Source organism: Sardina pilchardus, chromosome 14 (genome assembly GCF_963854185.1).
Source record: "Sardina pilchardus chromosome 14, fSarPil1.1, whole genome shotgun sequence".
Lineage (NCBI taxonomy): Eukaryota > Metazoa > Chordata > Actinopteri > Clupeiformes > Clupeidae > Sardina > Sardina pilchardus.
The window spans coordinates 10,743,204-10,765,895 of NC_085007.1; the positions used below are offsets into that span (position 1 = coordinate 10,743,204).

At 45.6% G+C, this 22,692-nt stretch overlaps 1 protein-coding gene across 2 annotated transcripts in view; it reads left to right on the top strand.

Moving 5' to 3' along the window:
* The first annotated feature begins 5,822 nt into the window (after positions 1 to 5,822).
* gnaz (guanine nucleotide binding protein (G protein), alpha z polypeptide) overlaps positions 5,823 to 22,692 on the top strand; it is a 53,157-nt gene continuing 36,287 nt past the window's right edge. The window contains exon 1 of one of the 2 annotated variants that reach the window (XM_062554142.1): positions 5,823 to 5,961. The gene's annotated coding sequence lies outside the window, so the exon portion shown is untranslated. Of the gene's footprint in view, positions 5,962 to 9,692; positions 10,076 to 22,692 lie in introns of those variants that run through there. The other variant, XM_062554140.1, reaches the window with a different exon arrangement.

Here is a 22,692-nt window from a genome sequence, read left to right on the forward strand (position 1 = left end):
GCTCTCTGACACGTGGCCTAGGGCCTATACACTACAGCAAGTCCACACACCTATGGAAAAAAGATCGGATCGGATCACTTGGAGGACTGAAGTGACCCGGGCAGGCGTGGGAGGTTCTTTAGACGTATCCAGTTTGTGCCTGTGGTTGTCAGCCCATGTGTTCAGCCCTGTCTATGTTACTACTAAGGACAGACACTGTCTTCGGGTTACCTATTTGTCTGTCCAGCTGCCTGTCTTTTGGGTTAGGGCATCCGTGGCTTACTGGTTAGGGAATCGGACTTGTGACCAAAGGATGGCCGGCTCAACTGGTAAGAAAAATGTGGGTGAGGGGAGTGATTGAACCTCTCGGGCAACGGAATAAGGACTGCCCACTGGTCCGGGTGTGTGCTTACTGTGTGTGTGTGTGTGTGTGTGTGTGTGTGTGTGTGTGTGTGTGTGTGTGTGTGTATGTATATGTGCACACTACCCCTGGATGGGTAAAATGCAGAAAACACAGTTAAAATCATAATTACATGTTTGTATGCTTATGATGTCTCACCTTATGTCAGTCTTGGACATCATTGTTTGGATATGAGACATATAAGATAATCAACAAGGAACAGAATACCTTAGATCACATATTTTGCTTAATGATGTCTCCATTAAGTCAAACAAGAACATTCCAGAATGTCTGGAATTCTGTCTGAGGTTCTGGGGGTATGTGCTGCCACATATAAATTTGGCATAACTGTCATGGCTGGCTCGCCAACTTCAAGCAGACCTTAAGATTTCACAGCACTTGGCTTGCTGAGGATGGAATGGATGCATGGCACAGGGGCCCTCGTGTTGGGGAAGCCAGAGTGTCGTCTCGCTATCAACACACAGATCACCTTACTCCCCACACAAGGAAATCCATTTCCGAGTCTGAAGCGGCTGACTCGCTTTCTCTCTCTCTCTCTCTCTGCCTTACAGTCTTACACAGCCTTGTTCCTCCATCTAAGAGAATTGAGGAAAAAGCATGCCGCTTGTTTTGTGTTTATTTTTTATTACGTTTTCCCTCTGTATACAATATACTGTTGATTAAAGGGATAATCCGGAGTGAAATGCACTTTAGATCAATTTTTCGGACTATTGGGAGTACATACGTTGAGTTGACACCAAAATCATGTCATTCGGATGTATTTTGAGAAAGTTCTGAGGTACTGACTCGATTAAATTCATTCTGGACTCTCTATCCGACCACATAAAGACGTGAGGATACTTCGGTTTGGCTTTAGGAACCCTCTACTCACTACCACGTAACTGTAGTGTTGTTTGGAACAGTAGAAGAGGTATAAAAATAGCGTTTTGTAGTGGCGAAAGGACCTGCCCCGGTCACTTCCAGGCTAACAAGTTTTGGCTAAAAACGGTGAACTCGAACTTTCTCAAAATACATCCGAATGACATGATTTTGGTGTCAACTCAACGTATGTACTCCCAATAGTCCGAAAAATTGATCTAAAGTGCATTTCACTCCGGATTATCCCTTTAAGTACAAAACAATTGTTTTTGGCAACACTATGCAATGTTCTGGGGTTTTCATCAAATTAATTTAGATGGTAGGCTACAGTCTATGGTCATGAGAGGCACAGATAAACACATGTGTTAATCATCCAGGATACATTATGCAGTTCTGTGGCCTGGCCTGGAACATGCAAAAATGAAAGAAACCTTTCACAGCACGACTTTGATGACTGTATGACTAAAAGACACCAGTTAGCATGTTAGCAAGGGCAGGTGGTAGCATAGAGGCTAAGGAGCTGTGCTAGCATGCCACTTAAAAGCTGTGCTCTCTATTCCAGGCTTCCACCATTGTGCCCTTGAGCAGGGCACTTAACCTGGAGTTGCTCTGGGAAGAAAGGCCCTTGTAATATAATTGTCATATGTAAATCACTTTGGATAAAAGCATCTGGCAAATTAATAAATGTAACTGTGGCAATAAGGCTCTGTTTGTCAAGTTTTCTATGCCTTTTTTTTGCATGCCAAGTTCACTAGCTTTAGACCACAACTCACAGGGCTCCTTTAAAGCATCACTAAAGAGTTTATTGTACCTTAAAATAATGTTCCCAAAATCATTTCAGTGGTTCATCAACTTGTAACAGTGTGAACGGCACTTCTGCATTTGCTTCGCTGCCCTCTATTGGTTACCGCACTAAGTATACCAGAACGGGTAGCGGTTTTGTAGTACGATGGAATGAGACATAAGAAACTACAAATTTGACTTGCTTCAATGTCGCAATACATCACACTTTCATAAAATCATGCAACATACTTTACTTTGTCTGTGGACATCATTATTTGTTAAATTGCTAAATCGTTATTTGATAAACAAATAGCATTCGTGTGACAGGGGGAAAGTGCTTTAGTGTTGCTTTAACACAGCAATTGACAAAGATGCACATTACAAGTCTTTCAGTCAGTAACGTCTCTATACTCCTGTCCTGACGTTGAAATGTATGAAACTGGCCATATGAGCTCTCATTCACAGACTATAGAATAGATCTTGAGGAGACAGAGGAGAGAGACAGGTGTGGTGGCAGGGTGGTGGAGGGGTGTGGTGGCAGGGTGGTGGAGGGGTGTGGTGGGAGTTTTTTTTTTCCGACTGCGCCCCTCTGGGTTTTGGGGGAGCCAGCCCCAGGATCCGGGTGCGCTGACAGGGCCTCTGATAGGAGCGCTGATCAAAGCTGCCGTTACGGCGCCGCCTGAGTGCATCTCACAGGATTACGGATTAGGGAGGCAGGAAGCTGAGAGGAGCGAGAGAGGGCGCGCGCGTGTGTGTGCGTGTGTGTGCGTGTGTGTGTGTGTGTGTGTTTTCGTGTGTGTGTGTGTGAGAGAGAGAGAGAGAGAGAGAAAGGGGGAAAGAGAGTGAGAGAGAGAAAAGGTGAAAGGGGTGAAGCAGAGAGAAAAGGAGGAAGAGAGTGTATGGGATAAATATGTCTGGGGGTCAAGAGAGAAGAATATCGTGGATCGATGCTGAGAGAAAAAGAGGGAGAGAATGGAGGCAAAGGGATGGATAGATAGATAGATAGACATACATACACACACACATACACTCACTGAGTGTGTGTGTGTGTGTGTGTGTGTGTGTGTGAGAGAGAGAGAGAGAGAGAGAGAGAGAGAGAGAGAAAGCAGATGAGGTGTCATGGAGAAGAAGAGAGAGGGAGAGAGAGATTTTAACTTCTTTGTTGAGACATCATATAGACAAAGGACATCTTAAAACGTTCAAATTACCATGGTACGATGGATAGACAGACACTGAGATGAGGTGATAGAGATAGAGGTGATGGAGAATAATAGAGTGAAAGAGAGATTTTGACTTTTCTTTGTCGAACATGATTTGAGCTACACACCCCAACTACACCAACATCATTTCTTTGTCGAACATGATATGAGCTACACACCCCAACTACACCAACATCAAGCAAGAAAAAAACCCCACACATTTCCCAAGGGAAAGAGAGAAGCATTATGAGAACAAGGGGCAGTGGGGATGGAGAACGAGAGAGAGAGAGAGAGAGAGAGAGAGAGAACATTCCAGACTACCTTCTCAAACCACGTGCTGCCTCTGTACGGGCAATGCGAAGAGCGAGTTGTCACTTAGATCCATTTCATTTCCTCTCATCTCATCTCAGCTCATCGAGCCCTGCGAGAGACACACACAGGCTCAGTGGATCAGCAAAATGTGGGCCTAATCTCGATTTGGCCTCTCTCATGGATAGAAAGAGAGAGAGAGAGAGAGAGAGAGAGAGAGAGAGGGAGGGAAAATCCATGTTCTTTCTCTGAGTCATGTGCTTTGATTCTCATTTTCCAGATCTCATCTACGAGTGCACCGAGTTATCAACTCAAGTCAGAGGCTGCAAACGCAGAGGAGGTAGGCTACAATGGGCAGACAAGTCCAACAGCAGGTTTTCAACTGCTTAGTTTTTCTTTTTCTTCCCCCCCCCCCCCCCCCCCCCCCCCCCCCACCCACACACACACATTATTGGTACCTTTGCTAATGCTAATTCAATGGTTAAGTATGAGCAATGACGGGGAAAAAAAACCCAAAGGGCCTCTCCGTTGTTCCATCAGTGGAGACCTGACCTGAAAAATGTACCAAAAATTTTGTTACAGGATGGTGACACTCCGTGATGAAAACAAACAGAAAAATGTTTGCACAGATCAACGCGATTAGCTTCCTCTGGTCCATCAGATAAGAGGCACACATGTTCAGCATTTTGTATTTGGTATTTTGCTGATTTGCTATCTGTTTTTCAGTCAATAGACACACGTACAGCACTCGCTCACACCCTAGCCTGAATTAAAAGAAAGAGATGACACAGTAGATTAGTTTCCTGTAGTAGCTACATGTGAGGTAGACTATACTTCCTCATTTATCAGCTTCACAGTCACTGTTAACCAACTTAAAAGATTATTTTATTCATGAAGATGATTGAGTATGACCACATGCAATCTTTCTCTGACTCATAATAATGTGTGATCTGAACGTATGAGTAGCCTAGCCTAAAGCAAAAATAAACATGTGCATTTGTCTGGGCAAATTCAACATTTAGGTTTAAGTTCAAAGAAGTGTTTTCCTCTAAATCTTCTCAAATTTGGTTTCAATATTGATGTGAGTTCTGCTTTCTAATGAGTTCCTCTGTGTGCTGTAGTTTCTAAATATACCTTCATTTGAAGATGACCTGTACTGCCAACTTCTCAGGAGGAGAGACACTTCCTGTCCCCATCCTGTCACACTTTGAGCAATCCTGTGGATTCTGTGGCGTAACAGTGTGTAACATGGACATGGTGGTGGTTTTGAGTAATGCACAGTACAGGAAGACATTTTCATCATCATGGTTGTTCCCTGGACATGAGTTTGGTGTTGTTAGATTGTTGCTCAAGCAGGAGATTCTCAATGAGGGGTCATCCCTATGTTACCCAGGTCCTATATTCCCCACTTTGTATGGGACTGGGGAACATAGGACCCTTTTTTTCTTACATTTTACAAAGTGTCCTATGTTCCCCTGCTTTTCCAAAAAGGGTCCTATGGGAACATAGGACCCTTTTGGGGAAAACCGGGGAACATAGGACCCGGAGAACATAGGGATGACCCCCTCATAATACAAGCTTTGGTGTGTTTCGTAGGAGTGGCCCCCGAGGACCAAACTACATTTTTCCGTAAAAGTCTACTGGTGCTACATGCCCACCAAGTTTCATGTGCCCCAGTGTTACGTATCCTGGGAATCGTTGACCAAAAATTCAGGAAGTGGATGACGGGGGAAAAAAACTACATGACCATTACATTAGCTATGTTAGCAGCAGCCATAATAATAAAACAGATAAATAAAGAGAGCACATTAAGTTGAAGCCATTTTTTGATGTGCTATAAAGAGGGACAGAGGGGGCAGGCTGGCATAGAGCGATTCTGGGTGAAAATCTTGATCCTTCCTCACACCAGAAAAATGTGTGCTGCTAGCAGAAATGGGTTTTAACTCACATGCTATGCTAGCAAGCTCACCTCTCATGTCTGAGGTTGTTGCAGCATGTGTGATGACAGCGCAGGTATGTCCTTATCCTGATACTACTTAACTGTTTCAATCATGGCATATGAATGTGAAGGTGTTTGAACAATGTTATTAAAACATGATGGATTGGATTTCCATGGCTTCATTCACTTGTTCGGTATTGCCTGACCTACCAGTCTACATTTCTGAAGAATATGTTAAGCGTACACGTTTCAGACAATACAGTAAAACAGATTTTTTTTTTTTTTTTTTAAAAGGAAACCTCCTCTTTTGTCCCCAGTTGTAAAGCACCAAGCTGGGCCATAGAGACCATGCAGTAGTGGTGGACAGATGTGGAGATAAGAATATGCTGACGGAGCCCAGAAGAGGAACAGTCCCTCACCACCAGCTGCCACAGCACAGTTTGGAGAAAGCAGGTTACACGACGCAAGAAAAGGTACTTACCATCCCTTATCTATACTAGGTATAGATTATTTATGGCACAGGTACATTACAGGTGCATTTTGGTACAGGTATATTATGCTACAGATACATGCAAGTGAAATGAACCACTTTCTTTGGCCGTGTTGTGATATGTGGAGGGTTTAGTGGACAAAACTTAAAATAGTTAGCTTAGCTAACTAGCCAGCCAGTTGACTGTCCAGTTACTAGTCTTTATGTCATCAGTGTAAGCCTGTGATTAAATGTCTAGCATACTAGCAACAACAGCAACCTCTTTCAAAGGGGTTAAGATAAGGAAGGCCTGCCCTTAGATTGGCCAACATGCTGATCTTACGGAAGCAAATTGCATTGCCTACCAACCGCAACCACCCGAGGAAACCATGGCTACAGGAAGGGTGTTTGCCTTTGCAACGAGTATGTGTTTTTTCTCATGGAACACAAGCCTGATTACACAGAAATATGACCATGACCAGCCACATACTGCTGTTGTGTTCTATCCCTATGATCTTCACACCTTGGCTCCTCCGCAACTCCATTATGTGTTCATCTACTTAGCATTCTGTAATGCAAACTTTGCAATAACTGAACTTATTCCTCACGTGATTAAAGTGAAATGTGACCTTTGACACGGCACCTTGACCTCTCTTGTACCCCGTACCGTGTGATTTCACCTACCACAGATATCTAAACCTCCTCGGCCAGATGGCCAAGAGCCCGCTGCTTGCCAAAGTATCCATTGCAGAGGGTTTTTTTTTTTTTTTTTATCAGTCCATGAGCTTTCCGGATGGAGAGGGTATCAACCAGGCACCTGCTGCAGTATCCCTTCCCTCCTCCTCCTAAAACTGGCAAAAGGACAAAGCTTCTGAGCTTCCTGCTTGGTTATTACCTCCTTTGAAGAAAGATGGGAGTTATTTCACGGTGGGATTACCACAAAATGTTCTCCACAGCCCTCTGCCACATTAGGGGTTCTCCCTAGGGCATACTTTTGTATAGGACATTGATAAATTGATGGATCAGAAAGCACAGCAGAGCAGCAGCCATCTTTTTTTTTTCAATCAATTTTTTCCACCATCAATTGTTGCTGGTGACTTCTGACCTTCTTTGCCACATATCAGGAATTTAGGCAGGCTTAAATGTCAGCCATTTTGTTTTTGAGTGCATGAAAATGGAGCTGATGAAATGGGGAGTGCTCTTGTTTAAAATTGCTTACTACCTCACATTTGGCAAATTAACTAATGAGGTCTTTTCAAGGCCATTTCTGAAATGTGATTAGTGTGATGAAAATTAACTAAAATCTTGAAATTGGATCTTACAATTCTGACAACAGTGAGTAGACTAAACAATGAACTCTATGAATACACATCACACACACTCATACAGGGACACACACACACACACACACAATTGACCCTCTAAAATGGTTTCTACTCGATTTCCAGCTACTCGAGGTACAGTGTACTAAGATATCATTTTATCCCCAAAGGTCTGAATTCACCATCTTTGGATCAGGGGAATTTTACTAGGAAGCTACGTTGCCATGGTCACCAGTAATTAGTACCGTGCATTAGTTTACTCATGAAACACCTTTGTACCCTTTTTCTTTTGATATGCTCAGATCTGGTGAAGGTGTGTGTGTTTTTTCTTTCTTTCTTAAGAAAAAAAAAATCCTTATCACTGTGTGGGTTGCAGCTTTGAACCAAGAGGATATTTATAACTTATTTAATTTAGGACATTGTCTGACGCTGTCTGGCATATGACAACATGCGATATGATAGCTGATTGCAAAAGGCGCCTGTCAGCGACAACAAAACTAATAGGATCATGTTAGGAATGAGCAGCTTTATTAGTTCGAGGGACAGGAGATAGACAAACGGAAAGACAGACAGTCAGACAGATAGAAAGAGACAGAGAGGCGTGTGGATAGAGAATAAGTTATAGTTAGTTAGTTTATTTGTTGTCAGCTTGATTAGGATGATTTTCCATCATTGCATCGTATATGGCATAGAGATGGCACATACATGGTCACAGGCATAGAGATGGCACATACATGGTCACAGGCATAGGAATGGCACATACATGGTCGAAGATATAGGAGATGGCACATACTGTACATGGTCGAAGACATAGGGATGGCACATACATGGTCGAAGACAAAGGAGATGGCACATACAACCAACCATTTTTCATACATATACTGTACATTGACACAGACATTTACATATATGTATAGTATTCCTACAAACTGGAGGAATACAATAAAAGAGAGCACGTTCATTGCTTAATTTGGGGATACGGATGAAGTAAGACAAGACTACAGTGGGAAGGAAGCTCAAACTGCCATAGTGGGGTTTCTCAGGCCTGTTCCTCAGCATGCAAGCTGACACTGGGCCATTTCGCAAGAGAAGTGAGGGTGGTCAGAGATAGGGTGCAAAGTGAGGTGCATGTAAAAAGTGTGTATGTGTGCATGCAAGAGGGAGACAGAGAGGTTGTGTTTTTGCATGTGAAGAGTGTGTGTGTGTGTGTGTGTCCATGCTTGTATGAGGTGGAAGGGTGGGGTGGAGGCCCTTTTGCACAACGACTGCATTTGTGTAGCAGGGCAGTCTGTGTCACATGAGTACTGCCTCCATATCACTCTCTCTCTCTCTCTCTCTCGCTCTGTGTGTGTGCGTTCGTGTGTGTGTGTGTGTGTGTGTGTGCGTGCATGTCTGCGTTTTTGTGTGTGTGTGTGTGTGTGTGTGTGTGCATGAGTTTGGGGTATCTTGTGTCACCCGTTGGCTCACACACACAAAAGCTGTAGTACATAGTATTTGCCGAAGAAGCCTTGCCGTTTCCCGGCTGACTGTGCAGGGAGGAGATGGTGAGGTGGTGGCTATCTGCACCAAAGGGAGTCGAAACCCTGCAAAAACAAACCACACCTCTGGCTCCGGCCCTGTTGCAGGATTTGAAATGTTATTATGGCTGAAATGGTTATTTGTCGGTACATCTATCAATATCAGCGGAGAGCCAATGATCGCCAAGGAAACCGTCCTTCTGTCACAGAGACAGTTGGCACGGAAACAGCACATTACACCATTATTCAAGCCCCCCCACCCCACCCCACCATCACCCCCTCCTCCTCACAGTCTCTCTTGCCGTCATTTCTGCCCTCCCCTCTCTCCTCTTTCACCCCCCCTCCCAAACACACACAGATACACTCCCACTCGCCCTCTCTCTCTCCGTCTCTCTCTCTCCCTCCCTCCCTCTCTCTCTCTCTCTCTCTCTCCCTCTCCCTCTCCCTCCCTCTCCGTGGCTCTCTCAGACATCAATGAAATGAGCTGCCCGGTGGCTCCGGTCAGAAATGCCAGATAAGGCGATTCACATCCACCAGCCTCTCTCTGCTCTCTGCTCCCCTCTCTGGACGTGGCCCTCATTTTTTACATAGCTATTACTTTACACTCACACCACAAGAACATAGCCTCTCTCTGCCTCTCCCCGTCTCTACCCCTCCCTCCCTCCCTCCCTCTCTCTCTCTCTCTCTCTCTCTCTCTCTCTCTCTCTATCTCTCTCTCTCTCTGTTTCTCTCTGATTCTCATGATTTAATCCTAGCTGTTTTCCCCTTCTCTCAAATACCCACTGACTCCTCCCCCTGTTTCTCTCCTGCACTCTCTCTCGCTCCCTCTCTCTCTCTCTCTCTCTCGCTCTGACACACACACACACACACACACATGCACACACAAGCGAGCGCGCACACACACACATACACACCCTCCTCCCCCACCGCTGCAGTGTCTCTTAACTGCCTTGGAGCTAGCGGCAGAGGAAACGACACACAGACAATAACACAAGGAAGGGAGCCAGAGAAATACAGAAGGCAGAGAAGAAGGGAAGAATATCGGAGGGAGAAAGTGAGACCAAGACCGAGAGAGAGAGAGAAGAGGAGAGAGGGGAGAAATAGAGGGATAGAGAGAAGGCGAGAGAGAGAGGCGGCGTGCTCTGAGGAGGAGAGATAGGGGGAAAAAATAGGAGGATGTTGGAGGATTGGGACTAAGGACGGCACACTCCCTCTCCCTGCCTCACTAGGAGTGTTTGTCTGCAGTGCCAGTACTGAATGGAAGGCATACAGTGAAACGGTAAGAGCAGCCTCCCTCTCTCTCTCTCCCTGTCTCTCTCTCTCTCTCTCTCTCTCTCTCTCTCTCTCTGTGTCGCTCCCTTTCTATGTCCCTTGTTTCTTCTGTGTGTACGTGTGTATTTATCCCTTTCACCTTCTCTCATCATTTAAAAAAAAAGGAAAAACATCTCATGTCATTCTTGCAATGGTTAGCCTCCATTGGGTATGCTATTCAGCTAGGCATGGGATGAGGTGTATATGGGTGTGTGTGTGTGTGTGTGTGTGTGTGTGTGTTAGAGGTTGTAATTGTTATTCAGCATCTGGAGAAGCATGCTGCTCGATGGGGGGGTGTTGGTCCAGCCCCTGTCGCAGCTCTTGGGGAGGTGATGTTCGGAGATGCATGCTCCCATCCTCCCCCTCCTCTTCCTCCCCCATCCTCCATCCCCCTCATCCTCTTCCTCTGCCACTGCCCCTGCCCCTGCCCCTACCGCCGCCGTGTCTTACCACGCGCGCGGGGTCCGTCTGTACCGAGGACGAGACGCCTCCTCCTCTCCTTCTCCCTCTGCTCCTCTCCTTTCTGTCTGACCGTCTTTCGGTGAGCCTCTCTCCCTCCCTCCCTCCCTCCATCCCTCCCTCCCTTTTTCTCTCTCTCTCTATCTATCTATCTATCACACACAGACACACAGACGCACATAAACACCCAGCGCTGACCAACATGGCCAGGCGTTCCACCGTGCTAAAGGAGCTGTCACTGCGTTGGTCGCTCGGATGCTCTGTAGCGGCGGTTGCCGTGTAGCACTGGGGACAGGCCTCACCCCGCTCAGCGGAGACGCTTTTTAGCGCCGGAGGCGGCGAGCGCTCTCGGATGCTATTATGGAATATGGGCGAGGGAAATGGAGAAACTATAGGTGTAGACAGATATCGATGGTGTGTGTGTGTGTGTGTTTGTGTGTGTGTGTGTGTGTAGACGGGTGTCGATGGCGCATGTGTGTGTGTGTGTGTGAACCGAGTGTGTGTGTGTGTTTGTGTGTGTGTGTGTGTGTGTACCGAGTGTGTTGCTGACATGCTTTACTGGGCTTTGAATGTGCTATCGGCAGCAGGAGGTTTGCTCACACCCCACAGAGAAGGGAGTGTGTGTGTGTGTGCATGTATGTGTGTATGTGTGTGTGTGTGTGTGTGTGTGCGTGTATGCGTGCACGCGTGCTCTGTGGGTATAGAGGGTGGTTGCCTGCCTGCTCGACTGCCTGCTGGTCTCCACTGCAAATCACACCATGCCACAGCACAATCCCAGAAATGGCCAGCAGACACAGCGCTCGTGTGTGTGTGCCACGTCCAGCCTCTCCTGTTTTTACATTAGCAGAAAAAGCAGCAGTATCAGGTCCTGGTCCTGCCTGAACAGTCCGATGATATGTGTGTGTGTGTGTGTGTCTGTGTGTGTCTGTGTCTGTGTCTGTGTGTGTATGTGAGCGTAGGTGTTTTCCCTGATATTGTACAGTATGTGTATGTATTTGACTATATGACCCTATAAAACGCAACGGGTGGACAAGAGTGTGAGGCTGTGTATTGAAAGCCTAGTGTAATGGTGAGCATTTCACAAAATACAACTGATATTATTTGTGCTTCTCTGTGTGTGTGTGTGTGTGTGTGTGTGTGTGTCTGTGTGTGTGTGTGTGTGTGTGTGCGTGTGTGTGTCGAAGGGAAACGTAGAGTGTGTGTGTGTGGGGCATAATTGAAGAGAAGGGGGCAGAGGGGCGGAGGTTGATGCTGCTTAGAGAGTGTGAGAATGTGTGTGTGTGTGTGTGTGTGTGTGTGTGTGTATGTGTGTGCACATGAGAGAGAGAAAAGAGAGAACACAAACATGCAGAGGAGAGGAGAATGACGAGGAGAGGAAAGGGGAAGATATAGAAGAGAAGGAGATAGGAAGGGGGAGAAGATGAGAGGAGAGGAAAGGGGAATATAGGATAGAAGAGAGGGAGATAGGAAGGGAGAGAAGATGAGAGGAGAGCTGTAGTGACCGCCACCACTAGCCACATGATGAGGGCTGGCCAGAGAGCGGTGGAATATAGGCCACTGGTTTTTTAGTCTCGTTTTTTTTCTTTCTGGCCAACTAAAAACCCTGAACATTCCCCAAAGGTGGTGCAAACATAACTGTCATGCTTTTGGCCTCGGGAGAGAAAGAAAGAAAGAATGAGTGAAACGGAGATAGAGAAAGAGAGTGATAAAGATAGAGAACGTGAAAGAGAAATGTCGAAGCGTAAGGGTTGAGAAACAGACAGAGAGAGAGAGAGAGGGAGGGAGAGAGAGAAACCTGGCGTAGCGATACCACATGCACGGAGATGAACACTTTCCTCCCTTCCCCCCACACTCTGCAAAAAAATTAAATTATGTTAGCCAGTTGCGCAACATTGGCTCAGGCAGAATTCAAATGAAAAATCACACATACTTATTGTGGCAAGTGGATATTAAAACCGTTGTGTAAGGCCACGCATGGAACGGCAAGATGTCAGATGGAGTGATATTGTATTTCCTTCCGCTGTTGCGCTTCCTTTCTCAAGCTGATGAAATTTCTAATACCCCAATGCAGGCTTGTAAAAATGCGCTGAAACGCTGCAAACTATCCGACAACGTATGCTATTGGTTTTATATGGGCACGAGCATACATCTCTTTATAGGTCACACCTCTTTATTGGTCATAAAAATCATTTATGTTTTGGTAATTAACTGGTGAGATCATTATTTTATATTTGTCATATGGGATCTTTTGGCATGTAGGCTACAGTAGATCTGTTCCTGTTTTTTGCTGTGAAAGCTTGTTTTGTGATGACAACACAGAAGTGAATGTCCTGCCACTCACAAATGTTTTCAGGCTACACATTTGGGCCCTTAAAAGGCCAAGGTAATACTGGAAGATCCCTTTTGCTCACAAAAGTCCTCTTATCCAAAACACACACACACACACACACACACACACACACACACACACACACACACACACACACACACACACACACACGCTGCATGCATACATGTATACCATACATGCAAACACATTTGTTTAATATATTTTCAGTTTCTCTAGTAAATTAAGTTGCTAACTACAGAAACTCCCTTCTGTGCCATGATAGTCCAGACAGATGGGCGTTTGCATGGATCTGGTGCTTACTATGAAAACATTTGAAAATAGGTCACTTGAATTAGAAATCAATCCACTGCCATTACATGTGCTTACCATACAGTAGGTTCAATACAGACAGTCTGGCAGTCCTGAATTTTCTTCACTCTCACTTTCTCTGTCTCTTTTGGAATTTAGTTTTTGGACATCGAATGTCATAGATAAGACAAGCGCCAACTCTAAACATATTAACGGAGATGGGTGTGCAGACACAAACACACACACACACACACACACACACACACACTCACCTAAACACCCACACCCACACGGACAGTCAAACCCACACACAAACGCACACACACACACACCCACACTCACACACAAACACACACACACACACACACACACCCACACCCACACCCACACACAAACACACACACAAACACACACACCCACACACACACCCACACACACACACAAACACACACACACACACACACCCACACTCACACACAAACACACACACACACACACCCACACCCACACCCACACACAAGCACACACACAAACACCCACACCCACACCCACACCCACACCCACACCCACACACAAACACACACACAAACACACACACCCACACACACACCCACACACACACACTCAGAGGTCTGGCGAGGAGAAGGTGGTGTCATGGTGCCATTTTTCAGAGTAGAGGAACTGCTGCCGCTGTGGCTGGAAATGTTTTTGGCACAACAGAGGTGCCTGGTTCGGCTAAACACTCCCGCAGGGTCCCCGTCGTCTATTTAAACAGCCAACGTCGGAGCCGGCTGACGTCAGTGCGGGGCGCTCGCGCGCAAACCACAGCGCAAGGAGGGAATGTTGGGAGAGGGCTGGAATGCTGTGAATCAGGCGCAAGCTGTCCTCAGCAGCAGAGAGACTGTGTGTGTGTGTGTGTGTGTGTGTGTGTGTTTCTGTGTGTGTGTGTGTGTGTGTGTGTGTGTGTGTGTGTGTGATTGTGTGATTGTGTGAGTGTATGTGTTGCTGTCTGTCTGTGTATTTCTGTTTCTGTGTGTGTGTTTCTCTCTGTGTGTGTGTGTGTTTATGGGTGTGTGATTGTGTGAGTGTGTGTGTTGCTGTCTGTCTCTGTGTTTCTGTTTCTGTGTATGTATGAGTGTGTATGAATGTGTGCATGCATGGTGTGTGTGTGTGTGTACAGTACATGCATTTGTGTCTGTATCTCTCTGTGTGTGCATGCGCGCGCGCGTGTGTGTGTGTGTGTGTGTGTGTGTGACAAAAAGAACCTCTGCCCCACCTATCCCTCCACTCGGCCACATTGCAGCTCATTGTGCTGTGTGTTTTTTTCTGTCAGACTCACACTAATGAATAAAAGCCCCTGTTTCTGGTCTCTCCATCAGACCATGTCAGGAGAGCAAAAACTAGCATTTCGCAACATCGCCGAATCTAACGCCGCGAGGCCAGACTGACCTGTGGCCCCGCCTCTATGTACTGGTCAGAGATGAGGCCCTTACACATCCGTGTATGACTGAATGATGAAACAGTCCTCTCTTTGGGGCATTGAAGGGGTTGCACAGGATATCACAAGTGTACAATTTGAAGTGTTAAATTCCTCAAAACTCTTCAAGAGTTAATTGTAATACTGTAGGTGTTAACCCCCTTTAGATATGAAGACAGTAACGAACTCGAACATGATCTCTGATCAGCTATTGCCTGTAGTTTTAACACTTAATTTAATGGGACCATATCAACTCAGAATAGTGTTAAAATCAAGAGTTATCTTAACTTAAAGAACTTAAAGAAACCTGCAAGTGTAAAACGAGAAAATAAGCGAGATGAACACTGAACTGACACTGTTGAATTTACTCTGCGGTCTCTGAACTCTTAATCTCACCCCATCACTGTCACTTCAGCTTCTGAAATAAGATGCATTTGCTGTAGCACTAATTCAAAAACAATGGTAATTGTTGTTTGGGATGGTTTGGTTGGGCGGGGGTTGTGCATGTTTTTCTTTGAAGTGGAGTGGTCATGGAGGAGACCGATAGACAAGGGTTTGTTCATGGATTCATTAACGGCCCAATTAGTGACGGCTCAGAGCCTGCTGATAGATTGGGAGGAGAGGAGAAGTGAACGCTGGAATGTGGATTAACCCTTTACACACTGACCTGCCAGAGAGAAAGGGAGGGAGGGAGGGAGAGAGGGAGGGAAAGATCGAGAGGAATACAGAGAGAAAGTGAGACAGAGTGCTTGCTTGGTTCGGGAGGTTGTGAGACAGAAGGACACAGGGGATGGAGGACAGTGAAGGATTATCTCTGGTATCCTTGAATTTAATGATGAATTAGATTGGCAAGATTGAACAATTCGGTGTCAATTATCCACCCGCCCACAGACACAAACACACACACACACACACACACACACACACACACACACACACACACGCGGGACTGTGTCTCTCTCAAGTTGATCCCCTAAAGTGTTGGGCCTGTGCAGTGCGAGTGGGAGCATCCAGATGAGCAGCTTTAGGGCCTCCAGGGGCTCCACGGGGGCAGAGCAGACAAAAGACAAATGCAAAGGGCTTCAGTTCTGTCTAATCTCTGCACGCACTTTCTCAAAGTCAAACCGTCATGCGAACTTCTGACTCAGCCATAGAATAGAATAGAATAGAATAGAATAGAATAGAATCAAGCCCGAAACCCTAACCAGTAGGCCACGGCTGCCCCCATATACTTCTTTCATCTCATCGTGTGGAATCATAGATGATGCACACTGAACTGATAGGACTGAGGTGTATTTAAGGTCACTCAGATGTCCAGATGACACCGAAACCAGGGACAGGGACATCCCCAAAATATGGAGAAAAAAACAGTGACATTTTCAGTTTGACTATCAATCTGATTGAAATAAATATAAGTTTTATCTTCAAAAAACAGGGACATACAGTAGGTAGTTTTTCTGTATTTTCCCGGGGGCAGGCAACCAAAAACGGGGACTGTCCCCTGAAACCGGGGACGTCTGGTCACCATAGTCAAGGAGTGCAGTGGGATGTTGTTTGTGTATAATCATCCTGGTGTTGTAGATTACCATTAATCTAATTGCTCTAATGAGCTAATTGTAAAAAATAACTATCATATCTCATTTATTAAAGACACAGAATCGTAGGAAGGTGGCTAGGGCTGGTTTTGATTACAGCATGGTTACAGCCTTTTCAGTCCAAGAGCATGATGTTTTCCTCTTCCCTGTTACGAGACACCATCTTGTGTTCAGTACTGAATATCTCGTTACTGGGAACCTCACTATGCTTAGCATTACACCCGAGACTGTTTCCTAACAACTGTACTGTACAGAGGGACATACAGTAATTGTCAGCAGTCTGGATTGGTTTTGACTTCTAAATATTATTTTATTTCCTCCGTCTTTCTCTCTTTTGCTTGTAGATGTGCATGGGAAGATGTTTCACTCACACACACACACACACACACACACACACACACACACTTTTTTTGCTCCCCTGCCGCCACACCCACCAAATTCTATTTTCAGCATCCTAATATCTTCCTGAGTCCCGAGGCTCTTTTTGAGTGACCTAACAAGAGATGCACTCAGTCTTAAGACCCCAAACCACCCTCCCACTTCATCCCAAAACACAACAGCGTGACCTTCTTTTTTCCTCCTCTCTTCTCCTGCTGGATTTTTTTTTTTTAAAAAAGCATCTAAAAGGGGTTTTAGGAGTCGTATATACAAAACAAATATGGCAGCCGGGTTGAGACAATATCAGGTCCTCGCAGCAGAATTGGCTCTCTCTCTGTGGCCACATGCGTGACACGGGGCGAGGTCACTGTCGGCCTAGCGCAGGCCTGAAGTGCTGGTATACGAGACAGGAGGCTGAGATTAACGCTGCGTAACAGTAAAGATTAATTATCTGATTGAACACGACAGAAATGTTCTCTCGCCCGCGCCGCTCCGCGCTCCAAAGTCATTTCCTGTAGGTCTGCGAATACAGGTCAGGTGCTGCTGAACAGGAATGTGCTGCTTATCGATTCATCTCAGGGCTCTAGTTAGGGTTACGCCGGCGAAGACAAATAGAGCACATTTGCATGTATTACGCCTAATCCATCAAGCACTGTCAGAAGTTTGCTTTACCACCGCGACTTCTCTCTCCAATGACAGACACTGTGCCCTCAGAAAAAGCTCTAGCTTTGGGTCTCTGCAAGACCTACTCTGCAATCATCAACCCGACCGACTAACCACACTGAGCCTTGCGCTCGGTAGCGCAACAAACCACAAGCGTCTTTTCACGCCAACCTGCTAAACCACAGAGAGTTCAGCTGACGCTGTAACCCCTCGCTGTGTTTACGAGTGCAAAAACTAGACATTTCGCTTTCTCGCTACCAGCACAACCTGGAGACGAAAAAAAAAAAAAAAAAGCTAGGCCTTTTTGGAGCCTTCTCAACCCACCACGCCTCTAATAGTCATCTCGCAGCTGCGAAGAACTCCCCTGGCTGCGAGCACCAACCCCTGAATGCAGCCTGAAAGCCGACCCTTCGTAAAATCCTCCCGCAAGGCCCTCCGCGACAATAAATCCGACTCTCTTAAAGTCAACCTCAAACCCTGTGTCATTGTAAAAACCAGCTCCACGTTAAACAGCCCCTAAAGCAAAGGCAATCAGTGCTCAGCAGTGTTCCGAGTTCCTGGAAGATCTGCGATGTCTTCCACGACTCAGATCTAATGCGTTAATTGGCGTGTTGTTAGCCCTTGGGTGAATCACATTTCCTGACGAAATAGGTGCAAGACTGAAGCCTGAGTTAATAAATCTTTTTCAACTTGCTAAAAAGGACTTGGGAAAGAGCCATGCCTAATTGGGAGCAACCACATAAGAGGCTCCCATGAAAGAAATCCGACCCAACGCCACTGTTTGCATCCCTAAAATCAAATTTCTTAAGATCAAGGCCTTGGCGGTGTTTCCTTGATTCTCCTCTCTGGTTTGCAAAACAAATGTATTCGCATCATGTTCCAAACAGGTATTTGCGTCATAAAACAAACAGAATAATTGTCCTGTGCATTGGAGAAACATTTGCTTACATTTGCAAATTGTCGAAACTGGTGAACCGATGCAACGATGACGCCACAGCAGTATTGAGTGTTAAATTTAGAAATGTGTGTGAAGGGCCTCATTGAGGAAATGGAATACAGCACAATGGCGATGCTGTGTGTAACCTGCACTATATCTGCTGTTTTGTTTTTTTTGACTTGCCTTCAATGGGCTTGCCTTTAGTCCAGTAGGATAGTGAAGAGAGTCGTGGGAAACAAGCTGGAGAGCGAAATAGGGTGGGATCGGGGAAATTACCCTGGCAGGGGTGCTGCTAGAAAATTTGCGTCCCTATGTTGACAGACAATAATCCTGGGCCCCCGATAATAGTGTTATCCAGGGGGGAGCGGCTCTCTGGGGGCCCCGTGTCAATGCTGGGCCCTCAGAGACGTCCTAACAGCCCCTGCCCTCACGATGCCCCCCCCCCCCCCGCCTTGGACCCTGGTCGGACTCGAGTGTGGGTCTCTGTGGGTACGTGGACCTGAAGGTGGTGTATGTGCTCTCTAGCCAGTTGCGCCACAGCAATTGATTGGCATACATGGAGGTGTGAGAGAGGAGAGGAGAGGAGGGTGGGGCCACATGGCTTGGCATCATGTGTTGCAGTGTTGTGGGGATGGTGTGAGAGAGGAGAGGAGAGGAGGGTGGGGCCACATGGCTTGGCATCATGTGTTGCAGTGTTGTGTCGGTGATAGAGCGATGGTTGAGCATTGGGTGTCCAGATGGTGTGGAGAACAGCTGGTCAGTGGAGAAGCTTCAGCTTCTCCTCCGGCCTGGCAGCATCAGCCTTTGTGGCACTGGGGAAACTCAGATATGGATTTTTTAATTACACGTGTGTGTGTGTGTGTGTGTGTGTGTGTGTGTGTGTGTGTGTGTGTGTGTGTGTGTGTGTGTGTGTGGTTGAGCATGTGTGTGCACAGGGATCTGTAGGTGTGTGTGTGTGTGTGTGTGTGATTGAGCATGTGTGTGCACATGGGTCTGTAGGTGTGTGTGTGTATGTGAGTGAATTCATATGTGTGTGTGTGTGTGTGTGTGCACATGAGTCTGTAGGTGTTGTGTGTGTGTGTGCACGTAAGTGAATTTGTGTGTGTGTGTGTGTGTGTATGTGTGTGGACATGAGTTTGCATGTAAGTGATTTTGTGTGTGTGTGCGCGTGAGATTGAGCATGTGCGTGTATGTGTGTGTGTATGTGTATGTGTATGTGTGTGAAACAAACAAACTTCCAACTGACAGATCTTGCTGTGGTAGCACTGATGGTATCTGTGCAAGTGTGAGCAAGCAAATCATCAAGCAATGTGGGCCATCAGCTGTGGTCTCGCGTGATCGCGTGATGCTGTTAAGGGGTGAGGTTTAGAAACACACACAGAGCACGTATCTCTCTCACACACACATACACATACATACAGTACACACACACACACACACACACACACACATATACATACAGTACACACACACACACACACACACATATGCACACACACATACACACACACACACACACACACACACACATAAGCACACACACACACATGCAGAGAGAGAGAGGAGGGAGATCTTTCAGTCAGAATCCAGAAGGGTTCTCATACACTAGCAGAAATAGCATCTGAGTTTCAGTGGATGAGGGATATAGATAGATAGATACAGAGTGAGAGAGAGAGAGAGAGAGAGAGAGAGACAGAGAGAGATGGTGGAAGCAAAAGAGAAATGAGGGGTAGGGAGAAAAAGAAGGAGTGATACAGTGACAGTAACGGGAGAGAGAGGGAGAAAGAGAGGGAGAGAGAGATTGGACCAGTCGATGCGTTATCTAGGTCAGCAGGTAGAGGGGAGAAAGTGAGAGAGAAAAAGATGCACACGAGCAGAGCAGCACACACTCAGAAAGGAAATTGCATCATAAGATTAGTACACACACTCACACTCACACACACACACACACACACACACACATGTATGTATGTACGCTTGGACACACACATATACACACTTCATCCCCGAAAGCACCATTTAGGTCTTTGTGCTGAATCTATCCCAACCATGGTTTCATATTTGACAATCACTAAATGCCATTGCCAAATAGAATTGTATTTTTAAATGATTTTTTTTTTTTTACTTCTTTTTTCTATTTGTTTGGCCTGTGGATGACTAAATACAGAAAAGAGGATTATTTTGAAAGATTTCTAAAAGACTTTTGAAAGAGGATTTGTTTAAATTGAACAGAATGGGCTTAGGCATGTTTTTTTTTTTTTATGTAGGATCGGGACGGAAGTGGTCTTCAGACTTATTCGTACATCTCCGCTGTCACTCGTTGTCTGTATCTGCTAAACCAATGAGATTTTCTCTGCCATTTGCTGTGTGTATAGTACTTTGTGTGTGTGTGTGTGTGTGTGTGTGTGTGTATTAGGGATGTTAACCGGTGACTGTTTGACCGATGGTTGACCGTATCCACGTTAGCCGATCAAAGTTGTCGCTAGTCGGTTAAAAAAAAAAAAAGATCTCTAAATTAGGCTATTATTATAGACAGTGGACTAAACGCTACTACATTTAGCCATCTCATTCCAATGTCTTTTTTGCGTGAAGTTAACAAATTATCCCTCACACTCAATTTGTAATAACTCGCCTGCTTGTAGGCTACTTAATAAACCAATAAAAACATTCGCACGCATGCCTTGGCCGGTGCGTCTTTTGCAATCTGGAGGTCCCCGTTTTATCCATTGGTTGGTTTTATCGTGTTGCAGCAACTTTCCGCATAAGATGGGCTTAGATTTGGAAACACATTACATGTAGGGGTTAGGGCCTACATTTCAGGAAGGGTCAGCAACAAACAGATAAGGTAATGATGATCATCTTTCTTTATTATTGTTAGTACTTCCTCAAACTATAGCGGCGTCTCTTCGGAGCTGTCATTTTCTTAAGTGAGCCGCGGCAATTTCAGTTTCAAATGAGCTTCTAACGCTAGACAAACGCCTTTATTTGCAACGCGATCACCTGGTATCCAAACCATTTCGAAACGAAGGAGCCATTTGTCCTCCACTTACTTACAAGCTCCTTGGTTTGCGGGACTCATGTTTCGTGCTGTAGGGGATTTTAAAAAAAGTGACGTGAGTGAAAGTGCGGCGCCGCCGCCGGGGCTGTGTGTGTGAGCGAGGGACAGAGAGATGCGACAGAGTTGCGAAATTGCGTGGCTGTTATTTCAAAAGCGTAGAATATTTTAAACGAATCGGTTAACCGGTTTCAATCGGCTAATGAGGCTCGGTGGTCGGTCAAGAAAATTAGTAGTTTTCGCCATCCCTAGTGTGTATGAGAGAGTTTGTAGTTCTGTGATTGTTAGTGATTGAGAGTTTGTATATTTCTGTGTGTGTATGTGTACGCCTGTATTAGTTCTTTATTACACAGCTCTTCATAGTGCTGCAGAAAGTTCCAGAATGGGCCTTCCCAACGTTCGTAGGTCTGTTAAATCTAAATTATTATATTTATATAATGACCGCTGTCAATGGCAACAGGTTTTGTGCCTTTGATAGAAAACGTGTCTTTCATATCATTCACGTCACATTCTACCATTTATCTTGTCAGCGGAAGCCACTAAACGGTAGCCAAGACATTTTTAAGGACACATTATGTTGAGTTCCTCAACTACCATGTTCATTTGTACAATCAGCTCCTTGAGAGAGAGAGAGAGAGAGAGAGAGAGAGAGAGAGGGAGTGGAGGGAAAGAGAGGAGGGCAGGAGAGGAAAGGGGAAGAGAAGAACAAGGACAGAAGATGAGAGAGTGATACACCTCAAAATAGAGCTTGTGTCAAAATGATCTTCAGGCATATGGATGAGAGGAGGAAGGGGCAAAAAACAGAGGAAAGGAGAGATGGGGGGTGCAGGACACAAGGTACAGAGGAAGACCAGTGGTGAGAGAATAGAGAAGACACAACGACATGACATAGAGAGAGAGAGAGAGAGAGAGAGAGAGAGAGAGAGAGAGAGAGAGAGAGAGAGAGAGAGAGAGAGAGGAGCCTGGGTAAACAATATTAATGCTGTCAGTTTTGTCAACAGATTCAGTGTTATTTACTGTTGTAAAAAAAAACATCAGCACACAGCAGCTCTGTAGGTCTTATTCCATATTTGACCTCTGAAGACCAGCACATAAAACACACACACACACACACACACACACACACACACACACACACACACACACACACACACACACACACACACATCGGGGGATGTCACACACACAACTAACACACCCATTTCCTTTTTCATTGGATTGACAGACACCTCCTACTGTAGCTTCCCAAGGTGATCTGTCAAATGTGTTGGTATTTTAAGCTATCTACGTTATACTCTATTAGTCCTTTAACACATTTGTTCTCTGCATTTTCTCCATCCGGTGTAACAATATGACTGTTTATTTACTGTACTGTTGTACGGG